Genomic DNA, 17,560 nt, shown 5'->3' on the forward strand with positions numbered 1-17,560 from the left:
GGGTGGGAAGTGACTGTAAGCAAGAGAGTACAAGAATAAACCGAACATCTATAGCAATTAGAAAAATGCAATTTAAAACTACACTGAGATTATATCTCACTCCAGTCAGAATAGTAATTATTAAGAATACAAGCAACAATACATGTGATCCAGGATGTGGGCGAAAAGGTACACTCATACATTGCAGTAGAACAGCAAATTGGTGCAACCACTTTAGAAAGCAGTATGAAGATTCCTCAGAAAACTTGGAATGGATTTACCATTTGACCCAGCCCACTTCTCAGTTTATATCCAAAGGAGTTAAAAATCAGCATACTATAGTTACGCAGCCACTTCAATGATTATAGCAGCTCAATTCACAATAGCTAGACAATGGAATCAACAAAGGTGTCCTTCAATAGATGAGTGGATGAAAAACAATGAGACATATATACACAATGGAATATTACTAAAACATAAAAAAGGAAAATTATGGTATTTGCTGGTAAGTAGATGGGACTGGAGAGTATCATGCTACATAAAATGAGCCAATCCCTAAACATCAAAGGCTGAATATTTTCTATGATATGGGTATGTTAAATTCACAATAAGGTGGGAATGGTTAGGGAAAAATAGAAAGAAGTACTTTGGATTAGAAAAAACGGAATGAAAAAAAGAAAGGGGAAATTAAAATAGAAAAGAGTAAAATGAATCAGATATTACTATCATTTATGATTATATGACCAATGTAATTCTGTATTATGTACAACCAGAAGATTGAGAGGTTATACTACATATAGGTATAATATTTCAAAAGATATTCTACTATCATGTATAACTACTTAGAATAAATAAAAATAATTTTAAAAAGAATAAATCAAAGAACATTGGATAAGCTGATCATCAGAATTACTCCACAAATAAAGCTAGAAAACTATCACAGCTAATCCAATAATATACTTTATTTATTTTTTTCTATATATGTAGGTTTTGTTTAAAAACAGAACTGATTTTATATTCTAGATTTATTTTTTTACCTGTCCTGAAACATACTGCAATCATTTAAGGGAAAAAGACATTTCCAAAGAGCAAAAATACAAACTATGTAACTCTAATTTACTCCCTCTGGAGAATTTCAAGAAATTTGTATTGATGAAATAATTCCACCAACTGCAGGCATACATTTAAAATATTTTAGAAAAGCTGTGTATTTTTTACCTGTGCAGAAATGCTCCTTTTGATAATTGCTGATGATTCTAGGAAAGTGTTCACTATCTATAGCCTTGACTTGACTTGATTCTCAATAAACAACTATCAATAAATTCGGTAGTAAATAAGTGTTTGAGCATGGAACCATAAGAACAGTAGATCTACATATTTTCTAAATTTTCTATTAAATTATTTTTCTTAAAACTTTTGAGCTATAATTATAACAGGTAATAATACTTGAGGTTTACAATCTGATAAACTTGGTTTGTTGAAATCATCACCAAAATCAAGATAATAAACCTAGCCATAATCCCCAAATGTTTTCTTATGCCTGATTGTGTTAGAGTATAGCACAAATTTTGATCACCAATATTTTCACTAAAAAATAGAAGTATCATTAATAGCAAGACATTGTTGAAGCAGTAATTTCGATTTTTACAACATCCATCATTTAACAATATAATCTATCACTATAATAGTATAGTTAAACATTATAACTTAGTGAAGTTTCTGTTAGCATTCTTAACCCATTCACGCCAATCTGTGAGTATGTATTTTGACATAGGAGTAATATTACTGTTCTTATACTATTTCTAATAATGGAATAGATATTAGTTATATATACCAAGATTTCAAACTTCAATTTTTATAGTCACGAACCACACCACCACAAACTTCCCTGTTATTTTATTAAATAGTCTGTTCAAAACTTTCTTTAATAAAATATTTCAACAGTTTAGAACAGCTTAGGCTCACTCATTCTTTCTTTCTCTTTTTTTCTTTTCTTTTTTTTCTTTCTTATCATCTGCTTATCTAACTATCATTGTAGTTATACCCCAAAAGAAAGAAACCTCATCTCTCTTAACAGAATCTTTTACTACCCACCCTCGACACTGTGAAATCCTTCACAGACATTTTTCAGGTGCAAATATTAATAACTTTCAAATTTGTGGTCTTGTTTCCTAAAAGTCAAAAAACTTGGTCATATTTTCAGCAGAAAATTGTACATATGACTGGGGTATTTGTGACATTAGGGCAGAGGAATGGAGAATTACAAGTGATTTTTTTTTGATAAATAATTTCCAGGTTAGTTTTCAAAGGGAAAAAAAGTGAGCAAGTGTAGAGTTTTTTATACACTACATACTTCTAGATACTGAGATACAATTTTTAGACAGACATGGACACATTTTCATAAGTAATTATGTTTTATAAAGGAATTAGTGAAAAGTCAGTTATTAATGAACTTTAATAAATGTTCTGGAGTATTTCTGTCTAGCATATGGGAAATATAAATCTTGATATCTACTTTATATTGTACCCCCAAATCATTTCCAACTAGTTTATGGATAGAATTTTGAGCCATAATCAAATCAAGAGTTATTAGATGACATTATTAGAGAAAGTCTTCATCATATTTGAAATTTGATGAAAAATATTACTAACATGCAATTTGCAAAAAGGTCAATAATATAAGAAACTAAAAAAAAGAAAACAAAAGTTTAAAAATGTCAAAGAACTTAATCAAAGTCACCATAAATCTAGGAAAAGAATTTCATCTCTGTTAAAAGTTAAGAAAATTAAAATTAAAACCATAATTAGGTGCTAATGAACAAAAACCTGAATGGTAAAAGCAAATGAAGACATGTTTGTTAGAAATGCAATGGAGCAACTAGAATTCTAATAGTCAACTCTCCTGAGTGTGAACTGACACAAATAGTTTGACAAACTATTTCTAATTATGAGCTCTAGTTAAATATATATATATATTAGTTATATATATATATATATATTGACTAATTATGTATGTATTCCTAAATACACGATCAAGAGAATATATATGTACAGCATAGTAATAAAAATGTTCGTACCAACATTAGTCATAATAACCTTCCATTAGAAATAAACCAACTAGCCATCATTGTTATGATGGATAAGTAATTATGGCTTATTCATAACATAATATATGCAGTATCATGTAAAATGATAAATACATCTAATCACATAGGTTAATATTGCAAGCATAAACTTGAGCAAATGAATGTATAGGAAAGGAATGTATAACATATTAATACATTTATAAAAATATAAGACAAGAATTATATGTAATTTTTTCAAGTCAAGATTGTGTTCATCTTTAGGGAAAAAGGAAAAAGCTCTCATTTGTAGGACTAAAGCAAGGAGAAAGTCATAATAATAATTATTGTTTCTTGATCTGAGTGAGTGTTTTATCGGTGACTATACAATAATTCATTGAATTGTACAGTTTGGATTTATGCACTGTTCTGATTGATTTACTTCTATAAAATTTTAGAAACATAGTTAATCAAAAATACACAATGGTGCTCTGCACAGTATTAATTAATTTTGATAGAATTAATGTCAGTATCTTTAAATATGAGAATGGCATTGCAGTTATACAAAAATAAATGCCCATATTATTAGCTACTTACTAAAGTATGACATTGTAAAAAGATATGTCTGCAATTTGTTTAAAATATTTTCACCATACGGGCTGAGCATGCAGCTTAGTAAGAGTGCTTGCCAATCATGTGCAAGGCCCCAGAACTGGGAGAAAAATAATAATAATGAAATAATTAAATATTTACCATAAAAATAATTAAAGAGGCTATATAAAATGAATGTGGCAAAAATCTTGCTGAAACTGAATGGCGGTATACAGAGATAAATAATGCTACTATAGTTATGGAGTGAATGGTGCTGTAATACTGTTCTACCTACTTTTACATAAATTTGAACATTTTATGATAAATATGCATCTTTTAAGAAAAAGCAGTGTCATAGGCCAGGAGTGGTGGCGCATGCCTGTAATCCCAGAGGTGCAGGTGGCTGAGGAAGGAAGATGGTGAGTTCAAAGCTAGCCTCAGGAAAGGCAAAATGTTAAGCAACTCAGTAAGACTCTGTCATTAAATAAAATACTAAATAGGCCTGGGGATGTAGCTCAGTGGTTGAGTTCCCCTGAGTACAATATTCGGTACACCATGTGCTCCAAAAACAGAGTGCCACAATTATTTAGTCTAAAAATTATCAAAATTTATCCTGCCTCTGTGTTTTTTTAGAATAATTTTCTTAGAACCCCACCCATGTAGTCTTTCCTTCAGAGAGTAACCTAGATATAATCCTGGATTTCTTCTTCCTCACCAACTCCATTCCTACCATATATCTTGTAATTCCTGACATATTATGGTTTCACCTCTTTATTACTGGAAGAACCCATCTATCTCACCTCTTTGTCATGCCATCGTTTTAATATAGGTGCTAATCATTTCTAACCTGGGTTGTGTCACCAATCTCCTTAACTAATATTCCCATCCCAAGTGTAGCCTCAATCAACTCTCCAACTCTTGGTATTGTTATCTGGTGGCCAGAAAATAGAAAATATTGGCTAAGGAAGATGGTTCAGAAAAGCCCCATTAAGTTGGAAGAGAACAAGAATAAAGCCAATGTGCTACATCTTTCAGTTCCTATAGCCTGATTCAGAAAAATCAGAGCTCTTGTCCTACTCAAGTGTTGGGTTATATCAATTGTGAAAAACTAACAGATAGCAGAAGTTTATATGCTATAGGTAAATAACATTAATGGAGTGTTTCATTGGGCTGTGGGAAAGGATCAACCCTCAGATTTTAGGAACAATGTTTATAGACTTGAGAGATCTTTTTCATCACAGAAGCTCTTGCTGCTGCCACAATGACCCACTTAGGTCTGAGGAAGCTGACACCACCATTGCAGGCTCTAGTGCCCCAACACACTCTATCAAAATAATGTCTCATGATCTATTTCTCAGTCCCACTAAGAACTTCTGTTTGCACAGATAGTACAGCACATCCATGACTATCCTTGGCAGCAGAAGTTGCAGAATTACAATAATTGCAGCCCCCTTATTCTCTTTCACTACACCTGTTCTAATCACAAAAAGATCTGATTGGGAGAATGTATATCTAGGTTGGAAAAGAAACTGAAGTGGAGTCTGGGTGATACAGATATATTTAAAGACTTACGCTAAAGGAAACACGTTTCTAGGGTCTTATAATTCATTTCTCAAGATGACATAAATACATACATACATATGTACATACATACATTTTGGAGGAGTATAGAGATACTAGTGGACAAGTTGGTGGGATATTTAAATTTTATATGTTACATTACTATTTTCTATACTGCAACCAGTAATCCACAAGGGAGGGAAATTATAAATGTGAGGGAAGCTAAACAAGTAGATATGTGAATGGTTTCCCTAATAAAATTAATGTCACAATTATGAGAGACGCTATGCATGGTTGAATTACATAATTGCTGGTTCAGAATTTTATATTATGTTTTTAACATTGGATATTTAATTTGCTGTGTTTTTAAATTATTGTTTAATTGTATAAATTTATAGTGAACACTGTCATAATTTGTACATGTGTTGACAAACCAGGGAAGTTGATATTTCTATTTTTTTTAAAGTACCTGATTAACAAAATAACTGAATATATTTATTGGGTAAAGTGTGATATTTCAATAGATTCATACAATATGTACAAATCAAATAAGAATAATTAAGGCTTCCATCTTCTTTTAATTTGTTTTTGGAGCTCCTTTTTCCCAGTTATTTATAAAATATATAATAAGTTATTGTGACCTATAGTTCCTCCACTATTCTATAGTCACTGGAATGTGTTATTTCTACAAACTGTACTTGGATACTTTTATCCAAGTTCTCATCACCCCCTACTTCCTAGTCTCAACAAGTTTCTATTAGTTTACCACTATTATTATTTCAAAAATTTTTGATACTGTGTCTCACTATGTAGTACAAGCTGGCCTCAAACTCCTCGGCTCCAATCCAAGTTCTGGGACTGCGGCATGTACCACCCTACCATACCAATTAAGTCTTTTGTTTTTTTTAATATTCACATATGACAGAGAACATGAAGCATTTTTTTAACTATGTTTAGTTTATTTTACTTGAAATGTCCTCCAGTTTCATCCTTTTTTTTTCAAATTATAGGAGATAATTTATTATTGCTGGATAATTCCATTGTGAATGTGCACAATTCCTTTATCCATTTATGGGCATTTAGGTTGCACTCATATCTTAGTAATGGTAAATAGTGCAGTGATAGCCATGTTGTGCTTGTGCCTCTTTGATATGCTGATATTATTTTCTTTTGATATATATACCCAGAAATTGGATAGGTGCATCCTATGATAGGTCTATTTTTAGTTTCTGTTCTCCATAGTGATTGTAGGAATTTGTTTGTTTGTTTGTTTCTGGGTATTAAACACAGCACTTTACCACTGAGTTACAGCCACAGCCCTATTTATTTTTTGTTGTTGTTTTTTATTTTATTTTTGAGACCTGTTCACTAAGTTGATGAGGGACTTTCTAAGTTACTGTGGCTGGCTTTGAACTCATGACCTGAATGGCTCAGCCTCTGGAGTCACTGGAATTATAGACCATGCCCAGATGTGTCTGTAGTAATTTACATTCCCACCAACAATAATTGTTTTATACAATCACATTAAACTTTTTCATGAAATATGAAGGGATCTATACATCTAATGCCATACAATTATGGAAAGAGTATTCTAGAAAACTAAATAACATATTTCTTTTTTAGTCATTTAAACTTCAGTTACTCTTACCCTGAATACATTTTACAGACTTTAGAAAAAATAAATAACAACAGAAAATTATTCTACTTGGAAAGATAGTCTTGTTTAAATTTATGTGTACTATGTATACATTGCCATGTTTAATTAACATTCTTATGGTATACATATATTTTCTACTCTTTATTTTATTGTTCTATTTTTTCCTCCCTATATCCAAATTGTCTTCTTTCTTTCTTATAAATCATATAGGTTTTTTTTTTTCTAAAAAAACAAAGGCTAAACAGTTAAAGAGACTGAAATTTTATTTTTCAACTTTTGAAGAAATGTGTTCATTAAGGAGTACTTTTTAAAATACATTTTATTCTTTATTTTATAGATGATACAGTTTAGGCCAACAAAAGTACCAATCACCTTATCTGGTTTATAGAAATACTTTTAAATATGGACTGTTATGCATGTTTGCTTGTTCTCTTCTGTGTGATTTCATTAGTGAGATTGCCATCAGTGTGGAAAATAATTTAACATTATGCAGAAACTGGGTCAGCAGAGTAAAATTTAAGCTTTTGCTTTTGCATTTGACCTTCCAAGACCATATAATTGTACAGTATTAAGAGGCAGGTTTTTTTATGAGAAGTATTTTAATGCAGGAAGTTTACTAATAAGGTATATTTGTTTTTTCAATTTTAATTTTCAAATTTCCCATTCATGACTTAAAAAAAATACACTCTAAACAATAGATGGCATTCAAGTTTGAGACATAACCTTTATCTTTATAATGACATTTACTACTGAAATCTTAAAACAAACTGTTTTATCAGCCAGAATGAGTCAAAACAAAATCACTTTGATGTGCCACACGAAAATAGATTTTAAAAATTTGGCTGAATTGAATCATTTTAGATTGCCGACCACCTGTCATTGCTTGTTTTAAGCTAAAAGCATCCTTTACTTTCTATATGAAACTTCAGCTATTGCAAATTAAACTTCTTTTCCAAATAACTATGAGTCCCATTAATGCATAGTGGCTTGGTTCCTGCATTGAAAACCAATGAATTCCAGAAAGAGAATGTGATTCTGTTAAAGTTTAACTAAATAGGAAAATGTGGATTAAAGGTGGATGGTTTATTATGGGCCAGTTCAGCAGTCTTCTTTTTCTTTCTTTGTTTCAAGGAGGTCCTAAGTCAATAAAATGAGCAGCCAAAGAAAGGGAAAAATTAAGAAAAATATTTAATTGAAGTTAAATTTAGATAAGAAGTTATTTCCCTGCCATACTTTCAGAGATAAATGCAGTCCTAAAAGGCAACCTCTCTTTTTGTAAAATGTCTTGAAGCACCAACTTAGGTGTTTTGGTTTCCACCATTGTGATTTCTTGGACTAAAGAACTAGAAGTGAAGTTTACATCCATTTCCTGATTTCCTTGTGCTAGCAGGATTGTGGTTTAAGTTTTTTATTTTTTTATTTTTATTTTATTTTATTTTTTTGTGTGTGTATTTATATTTTTGATACCCAGGGTTGATTTAACACTGAGCTACAGCACCGGCCCCTTTTTATTTTTAGAGACATGGTTTCCCCAAGTTGTCTACAGTGGTTAAGAACTTGTGACCCTCCTATTTCAGCCACTGAGTCTCTTGGATTGCATGCATGCGTCACTAACATTCATGGCTAGCCTTTTGCTTTTGTATCAGATTAATTTCACTAAAATAAAAATCTTTGTTCATGTTTAACTAGCTTTAAATAAATGTTTATATTTTTGTCCTCAAATTTTATAATCTGTTTCTTTACATGGAAAACTTAACGTGGATTCTCTTTTAAATTTAGGTTTTCAATTATACAAAAATGGCTCACATAAATTTTATAACAATATAAAAGCAACATAAGAATCCCACTCTTTTTTTGTTTTTTGGGGGGTGTGGGGGCGAGGGGGAACCATAAATTGAACTCAGAGCACTTGACCACTGAGCCACATCTCCAGCTCTATTATTTATTTTATTTAGAGACAGGCTCTCACTGAGTTGCTCAACACCTTGCTGTCACTGAGGCTGGCTTTGAACTGCCAATCCTCCTGTTTCAGCCTCCCAAGCTGCTGGATTACAGGAGTGTGACACTGTGCCCTCCTCCTTTTTTTTTCTTTTTCCAGACATTATAACTAGTAACAGTTTAGTATGCTACTTCCATATTAAATTTGTTCTTCGCCCTAAAGACTTACAAATCTTGATTATAGCATATTACATTTGAAGGAATTATTTATTTATTTGTTTGGTGTCTAGAAAAAGACACTGAAGAGTTTTTATGTAATTATTTTCTGGCTAAACAAACTACATAGAATGGCTTTAGAATTTTATAAAAGCACCATAAGGAATGTCTTAGACACTGCAAATGGGTCAGTATCCACAGCTACAATCTCTGGATAAAGTCCACATGGTTGTAGCCTCCAGAAAGAGTTCTTTCATAGAGGATGAAATTAACTCTGGAGTCACTTAAGTCACGGTGTGAGGTTGAAAATAACACAATTCTGACATTTTTTACTTTAAATAAAAACTTCCACTTACCACTTAGATAAAACGCCTAAGTAAGCTCATGTTCTTTTCTCTCGTGAATAAGTGATATCTTGTCCAGAGAAAATTAAAAATGGATCCACAAATCTCATGTACACACAAGCATTATATACACAGATTCCAGAAATTGAGGTCTCTGCTCTTGTAGGGTTTCCCATAGCACAAGAGACATCATAATCTACCCAAAATGCTTCTTTTCCCAACCGCCTCCAAAACAGGCCATTATTAGAGACTCACTGTCTCTTGTGTTATCCTGTAATATCTCATGATGATTCTTTAATTCCTGGCCTAGCAAAATAAATGACAAAAAACAACAATTACGAAAACAACAACCAAAGATCTCTTGCTAACAAAAATTTTCTGGTCAGTAAATATTTCTTTTTGTTATGGGGTGGGCAGGTGAACAGTTAAATCTTATTAGAAACAATGCATTGCTGCCTGTACAAAAGTTTAGTGCTCAGATGTTGGCTATGTCAATGAAAATTCAGGTACAGTAAATGGCATCTTGCATGGCAGAAATAAATTATTCAAAATTGTTATAGGATCCTTATTTTAAAAAAGAGTAGTAGATAAATACATTGTATCTTTATTTATTCTTATGTGGTGCTGAGGATAGAACCCAGTGCCTTACCCATGAGAAGCAGGTGCTCTAATACTGAGCTACAGCCCCAGCCCTGTTATAGGATCTTTTTGAGATGAGTATCTCATGGGGAGTCTTAACCAGAGATAAATCAAATGTGCTAAGAAAATTTCAATAAAGTATACCTACAATTCTGAACAAAATACTCTTGAAACATGCTTTCACAATGCAAGGTTGTTCAGAAAGAGAAAAACAATGCAGATTGTATTTAAATGCAAGCTTAACTTTTAAGATACTAAAAAAAAATCTTAATTATGAAGACTCAAAACTCAACCTATTCTTCATCTCCTGCAATCTAACTACTATACATTTTTACATCCTCTGTTCTGACTCAATTTCCCCTCCTCTCTGTAGGTCCTGAAATACTTATTGTAGACCTCTGTAAGCATACGTTCAGTCATTATCCACATTCCCATTCATTCAAACTTTGATGTTTGTTTAGCTTAATATAAGAAGACCAAGGAAAAATCACACTCAGCTGAATAAACTGCCTCCCTAAAATTTTCTTAAGTAGTTGATATTTTTTAGTTCTTGAAATCCCATTGAACTAAGCTGGAATGTGAGTGCTCTCCTTGCTTCGCATTGTCACATTTACAGATCAGTGATGCTCTGTCCTCCCTAAAAGGCATGCCATCATACTATCAGTGATTGGATTTCTGTCATCAATATTCTGACTCTCCTGTCATAGTTCATTGTTATATATATTTCCTTGTTTAATCTGTCAGTTGTCTAGTGCACCTTTCCCTTCCTAATGTATCATTCAATATTTTTACTGTTATGGTTTGGATGTGAAGTGTCCCTTAAAAGCTTATGTGTAAGAGAATGAAAGATAGTTCAGGGAAGAAATTATTGGGTTAGGAGAGCCTTAACCCAATCAGTGATCCAATCACCAGATGGGATTAACTGGGTGGTAACTGAAAGCAGGTGAGGTGTGGATGGAGGAAGTTGGGCATCAGGGGTTTGTCTTTGGGGTATATATTTTATATCTGGTGAGCATAGTCTCTCCTTCTCTGTTTCCTGATCATCATCTGAGAGCTTCCCTCTGCCACATACTTCTGCCATGTTGTTCTGCATCATCTTGAGCCTTGGGGAATGGAGCCAGCTGTCTATGGCTCACAGACCTCTGAAACTATGAGCCTTTAAATAAACTTTTCCTCCTCTACAGCTGTTCTGGTCAGGTCTTTTAGTTATAGCAGTGGAAAAGCTGGCCAAAACACTTAACCTGTTTTAATGAAACAATCTAACCATTCTCTGCTTAAAATCATGCATCTAAAACTGTTCAAGGAAAAAAGAAGTAAAGGCATGCATCTTGGTCTCATTTTCATTTCAAGACTATAGACCGTAGGGCTATCTGTTTATTATACTCTATAGTTCTATATGCCATACATCTTCCCATTACTCTGTATAATTATTTTATATGTCTTTTTTTTTTGCTAAATTCTACAAATGTTCTTCTAAATCCTCATTTTGTTTGATTTTCAACAAAAAATCATAAACATAGCTGTTGATGAATTTGTACAATTGTTTTAAAGAAAAATGTATTTGTTTCTCATACCACATATTTTATGAATGTTGCAAGTGAGTATTTATAAAAACAGGGAGGTATATTATAATATAATATGAGTGGCAATAGGAGATGATGAATGTGAAAAATATGAAACTCATTGCTCTTGTAACCTGAACAACAACAACAAAATCTTATGACAGCATAATATTTTAATTCATGTTTGTATAATGTTATCTTAAAATTTAAAATACATAGGATGACTTAATGTAAAACAGTCTGCTATCCAATAGTTTTATTACCTGTGGGTATATATGTAGTCAAACACAGCATACAAGTTAGATTGGGCTCCTATAACAAAAACAAAAACATGAATTGGGTGACAAACAACAGTAACCTACTTTGTCAACAGACCTGAAGGTTGAAAATCTGAAATCAGAGTGTTAGCATAATCAGTTTCCAGTGAGAGTTCTCTTCCAAGCTTGAAAAAGGTTGCCTTCTTTCTTCATCCTTACTTAAGAACACTGACCCCTTCATGAGTATCCTACCCTTATATAAACTCTTCTAAACTTAATTACCTCCCATCTGCAAGTCTATCACATCAGGGGTTAGAGTTTCACTGTATGGATTTTCAGGAGACATGATTCAATCTATAACATGCATTTTCATTTTTTAAATCACACTCTACAAATAAAGTATTCTTTACAAGGTCCACTACAGTAAAGGGTTTTAACACTGGAGGTCATTGTCAGTATTCCTAGAATGTTTCCCCAATGATTACATATTATTACTGAATAAAAACTGAAACTAGCTTTGTTTCTAACATATTTTATTCCAGAAATATTATATATACATATATATGTATATTATGTTTATTTGTAGTACAGACTGATTTTCTTTGGCTAAGGTAGCATCATTTGGAGGAATGTGAAAGAAAAAAAGTAAAACCAAATAGGAAAAATAATATCTAACAGTAAAAAGCAAATAAGAGCATACAACTAGAAACATATTGATCAATATTATTTAATAAAATTGTCTTATTGAATCTTCTTTTAGAGATAACAGTTCTCATATGTGGATTTAAAATTTTAAGATGTATTTTCCCAATTTGAATTGTATATCAATCTTGAGTTTTAAGAAATATGCATAAATTGATATCAAGCTATAAATATTTCAAATTTTAATTTTTGAAATTAATAACCAAAAACATGTCTGAATGTGAACTATCCTGCTGCAGCACTAAATTATTTAACAAGCAATAGCAAGATCAAATTACTGTTTGACCCACATAGAGACAAATCCAGATTTACTCACAGTGGATCAATTTAACAGTCTCATTCCATGACCCATACCCTATTTTATGCACATCTGCACCCAGACAACCTCATCTCCATACAAGTCCCCAAATTTGATTTATTTTAATCATGCCAGAAGGAAGGAGATTAAAAGCCTGTACTTACATAGCTGAGAATTTTCATTTAAAATAGCAACAACTAGCAATCCACCCTACACAATAAATTCAAGTAGCTACCAGTGTCTGTATTTATTGCTTCTGTGTGTCATTTACTTATCAATCTCTTAAATCCTTTTGATTTAGAATATTCAAACATACCACACAGAAACAAAACATAAAGACTGATTATCATAAAAAATAGTCATCCTAGAAAAATGTGCATACATATCAAATTATTACAAATTTGAAGCACGCTGATCAAATGCAGAAAGAATTCTACTAAGTGTTAAAACAGTTGGAAAAGTTCTCCCAACCCCCAAGTCCTACTTTTAAGTTCCTTTGATACAAGGTGGCACAAAGTCAAGAGAGAACTTAAAACAAGCTTCACATTAATATTTGAAAAAGGGCACCCACTGTGTTTGATGTGGCGCCCTTCATGCAAATCATGTAGTCCAAGAGAAATCCCAGTAGGAAAAACGCTGCTTTCTTCTTAGCATGCCCCCTTTTTTCTGATGGATAATAATGAACTTCTCACACTCCCTCTGCAACCCCCATCCCCCGAGCTATACAGAAATTAAGTTATTACTTGCTAACCGAAGATTCTTTTGGTAGTTATTGGGGTATATATTTTTATTATTGATTTTTGGTTAAGAGAAAAAATGCAAATTTTAAATTTCATTAGAGAGAAAAAACACTGACCTATTTTTCTAATAATAAGTAAATTATTCTTTAAGAAAATGTAACCAAAATAAGATATATTCATTTAAATTATTTCAAATCATGATTGGTATTTATAAAAAGCATTCCTTCCTGCATTGGAAGCCTGCAGGGCATTGATCTAGCTGAAAAGGCAGAATTATTAATGGAGAAAGCCAATGCATAGAGAACATTCCACACAGCCAACTGTGAACCCCTCATAAAGCACTCTCTAAAAGGAGGAAAAATGTGGAAACTAAAAATCAAGTTGTTCTTACTCCTATGTTGACATCTCTTTAATTTGTCATTTTCTGAGGCACTCTGTTTTTGATGGCTGTATACATATATTCAGGGATATTTATAAAACAGGGAGAAATAGATAGGGGTCTAACCCTTGTCCTTTGTTGACAGCAATAGGGGGATATTTAAAGCTTTCTGCCACATACAAACCAAATGCACCGAGGGGAAACCCTGGGTAACTTTCCTTTGTCTTCCTTAAAATGATGCTCATTTTTGTTACAACTAAACCTAGTTTCAAGCCTATACAATTGATACAATAAAGAGAATATCAAAGATTAAATAGTTTACCAAACATTTTCACATACTTATTTTTCATGTGACCATCCCTATAACTGGTTATGGAAACTTCTCTTACTGCCCCCCAATCAGCAAATAAATGAATTCTTAGATTTTACAAATAAATGAATTCTTAAATAAATCAGCAACATATTAAAATGTGAAACAATTCCATAATCTTCTAACTAAATATCTCGAATCTCTTAAGGATAACCCAAATTCTACATTTTTTTTAGAGAAATACAATCAGGGGAATAAATCTAGCCTGAATTTTCTATAGGATATTGGGTAAATGACTTTTTCCATATTTTCTATTTATGTCAGCTATGAGATGTGAATGTGAGCCTTTATAGCTGAAGAGGCTTTAAGAGATTTACAGAATCTTTGGTTTAGGCAAAAACACATAACAATTGTAAGTCTAGGTTAAATTTACTCCAGGCGAAGTCTCAGATATCATGAGGTTGGTTCAAAAGTCTCTTTGTCTACACTAGTCTCTGTCCCAGGGTCTCTTTCCCATTGTGCCTTCTTGCTTATGCTCCAGTGAAAATAAAATTGAATAGTAATCTGGCATTAATCAGTTCAGATCTTAGGTTACTTCACCTCTCCTGTTCTATATGCTTAGTAATCATATCTCTTAAGAATGGTACTTACATATCTATTCTACTTACTCTTGAAAATAAACAATTATGTCAGCATCTATGTTTTGTGCTTTGACTTAATTGAATGAACTGATATAATAGGAAAGAAGATGTCTCATCAGTTAAATATTTTTCTACTCTTTTCATAATTGGTCATTCTGGCTGTGATCAATTTCAGAAACTACTAGAAAATGATGTAGCCAAAATAATTGATTGCAATATCAGGATATGAACATTCCTGGAATTTCTTGTTGAAGAACAATATTAAGTTCTTAATAAAATATTTTCTGATAATAAAAATTATAATGAAATTGTTTATTTCTTATGCAGTGAGTCATGCAATTTCTTGTGAGTTTTTTAACTTTGACCATGCTAGTTTTCTCATGTCTTATTACTCCTACTTTTTCAAATGTTTTTAAAAAGACTTTTATTTTATTTATTTGCTTTTTATGTGGTGCTGAGGATCAAAACCAGTGTTTCACACATGCTGGGCAAGTGCTCTACCACTGAGCCACAACCTCAGCCCCTTCAAATATTTTTATTAGTGCATTATAGTTATGCATATTAGTGGGGTTCATTTTGACATAAACACACATGCATGAAATATAATTTATTCCACTTGAAACCACAATACTTCCTTTTTCTCTTCTCTCTTCCCTTTCCTTTTTCTTACTCTACTGGTTCTCCTTCTATTTATTTATAGTTTTCTTTTATCATTCCTACTTTTCATATGATCTTCTAGAAATTATTCTGTCTTAAGCCATTGCTTGTGTAGAAGACCAGCATAACACCAAAAATTCTTTAATAGGACACCTGATACAGACTTAGAATTGAAAACCACAGGCATAAAAAGGCTGATTTTAAGATTCTGCTCACATCATTCAAAAAAATATTACAGTTAGGCTAAAAAGGTCTGTCAAGAGTACTGAATTTTTATATTGGAAAAAAAAAAAAACCTGTACAAAGCTTTAGTTTCCTCCTTGAATAAAATTAACATGTCTACCAGCAAAGAAAAATAAACCAAGGAAGTAAATAGATATTTAATAATGATGAAAAGGATATGCTTGTCAAAATATGGACTCTAATGATTATATTACACAATTACCAACACTTTGATATCCTTTAAATAATGATTTCTCATCATCTCTTCAAATAAGACCATGAATTTCAATATAATGGATCAGACAATTAGTGCATCCAAACTAAAACCTGCATGTGGTAGTTGCCAGTGGGCTGTTTAAGGGAAAGGCTAAACAAATTGCACCTATGCACTGTGATACGCAGCATGTGATACTGTTCCTGACTCAAGCAGATGATGTGCTTATGCCTAGCAGCTTCTAATTACTGTTTTAATGATCTTATCTGTCATAGGGAACACAGAGTAGCCATTTAAAGGTTGAGCAGATAGATATGCTTCATAATCTCATGGCTGAAAAGATTTCTATGAATATCTAAGTGTCCTTTCTTACACCTGAATATATATATATATGTATATATACATATATATATATATATATATAGAGAGAGAGAGATAGATATAGATATAGATATAGATATAATTTACAAGTTATTGTGAATCTATCGCTAAATTGGTTGAGAATAGGCGGGTATTTCTGGAGCACAAAGACAAAAATTATATTTACTATAAACTAATGAATGTATTATAATTCTACCAGACACAATATTTTGTCTTTGTTTCTCTTAGTCTCATAAATAATCAAAATATGAAAATAAGCAAGCAATAAAAAATTTACTGTTTAAATATTTTGAAAAAAAATTAGTAAGTTCTCCTTAAACATGAACTAAAAGATGCTATCATATTTTCATAGATTTATTTCTGTTAAGTGCCTCAAGGTTAATGTTTATTATTTTTAACACATATTCTGAGGTTTTTTTACATTTACTGTACTATTACATGGTAGCTAGTGTTTTTATTAATAACTAGTTATAATTATGAAACTCTTAAAATTGTGATTTGTTAAGAAAGGTGAAATTTGATAATAATTTGGAACATAATGTAAAATCGCCTTATGCTTTATCTATCTCTGCACTTTCTGAAAATTTTCTATACTTCCAAAAATAATATTTTATATCTGATTAGTATCTAAATCCAGATAATGATAAAAGTTTGGCATGCATTATTAATCCTCATAAAATGCCTATGAAGTTAAGACTCTTATCCTTGTTTTCAGATATTGATGCTTAACAAGCTTTAGAACCTGGTTTAGAGTTAAAATAATGAGATATTTATGGATAAATTTGTCTCTTTATGCACCAAAGTATTTGCCTTATGAAAACATTAATGTAAAATACAATAATTGCAATTTCCCTTTGTATGAAAATCTGTTATTATTATTATATTAGGTAAAAGTAAAAGTTGATAATCAAGATAAAGTTAAATATTATCACAGCTATTTTTCTGCCACATAAGCCTGTGCAACTAATAAAATAAAAGGAACAAAATGGTAAATTGATCATTTTTTATTTGCTGTTTATTGACATTACAAATAATATTTTAATCAGAGAATTATTATCTTTTCACTATATGTCTTCATGTGGTTTTAATGAAATGCAATGCTATCGTACTTTATATAAATTGCTTTAAAAGTGCCTACTGTTTTCAAATCTATTTGATTTTTATATTATTCAGAGTACAGATGCTGAATAATATTCTCTTGAGTAGAGACA

The sequence above is a fragment of the Spermophilus citellus genome (genome assembly GCF_964194105.1).
Source record: "Spermophilus citellus genome assembly, chromosome: 5".
NCBI classification, from domain to species: Eukaryota; Metazoa; Chordata; class Mammalia; order Rodentia; family Sciuridae; genus Spermophilus; species Spermophilus citellus.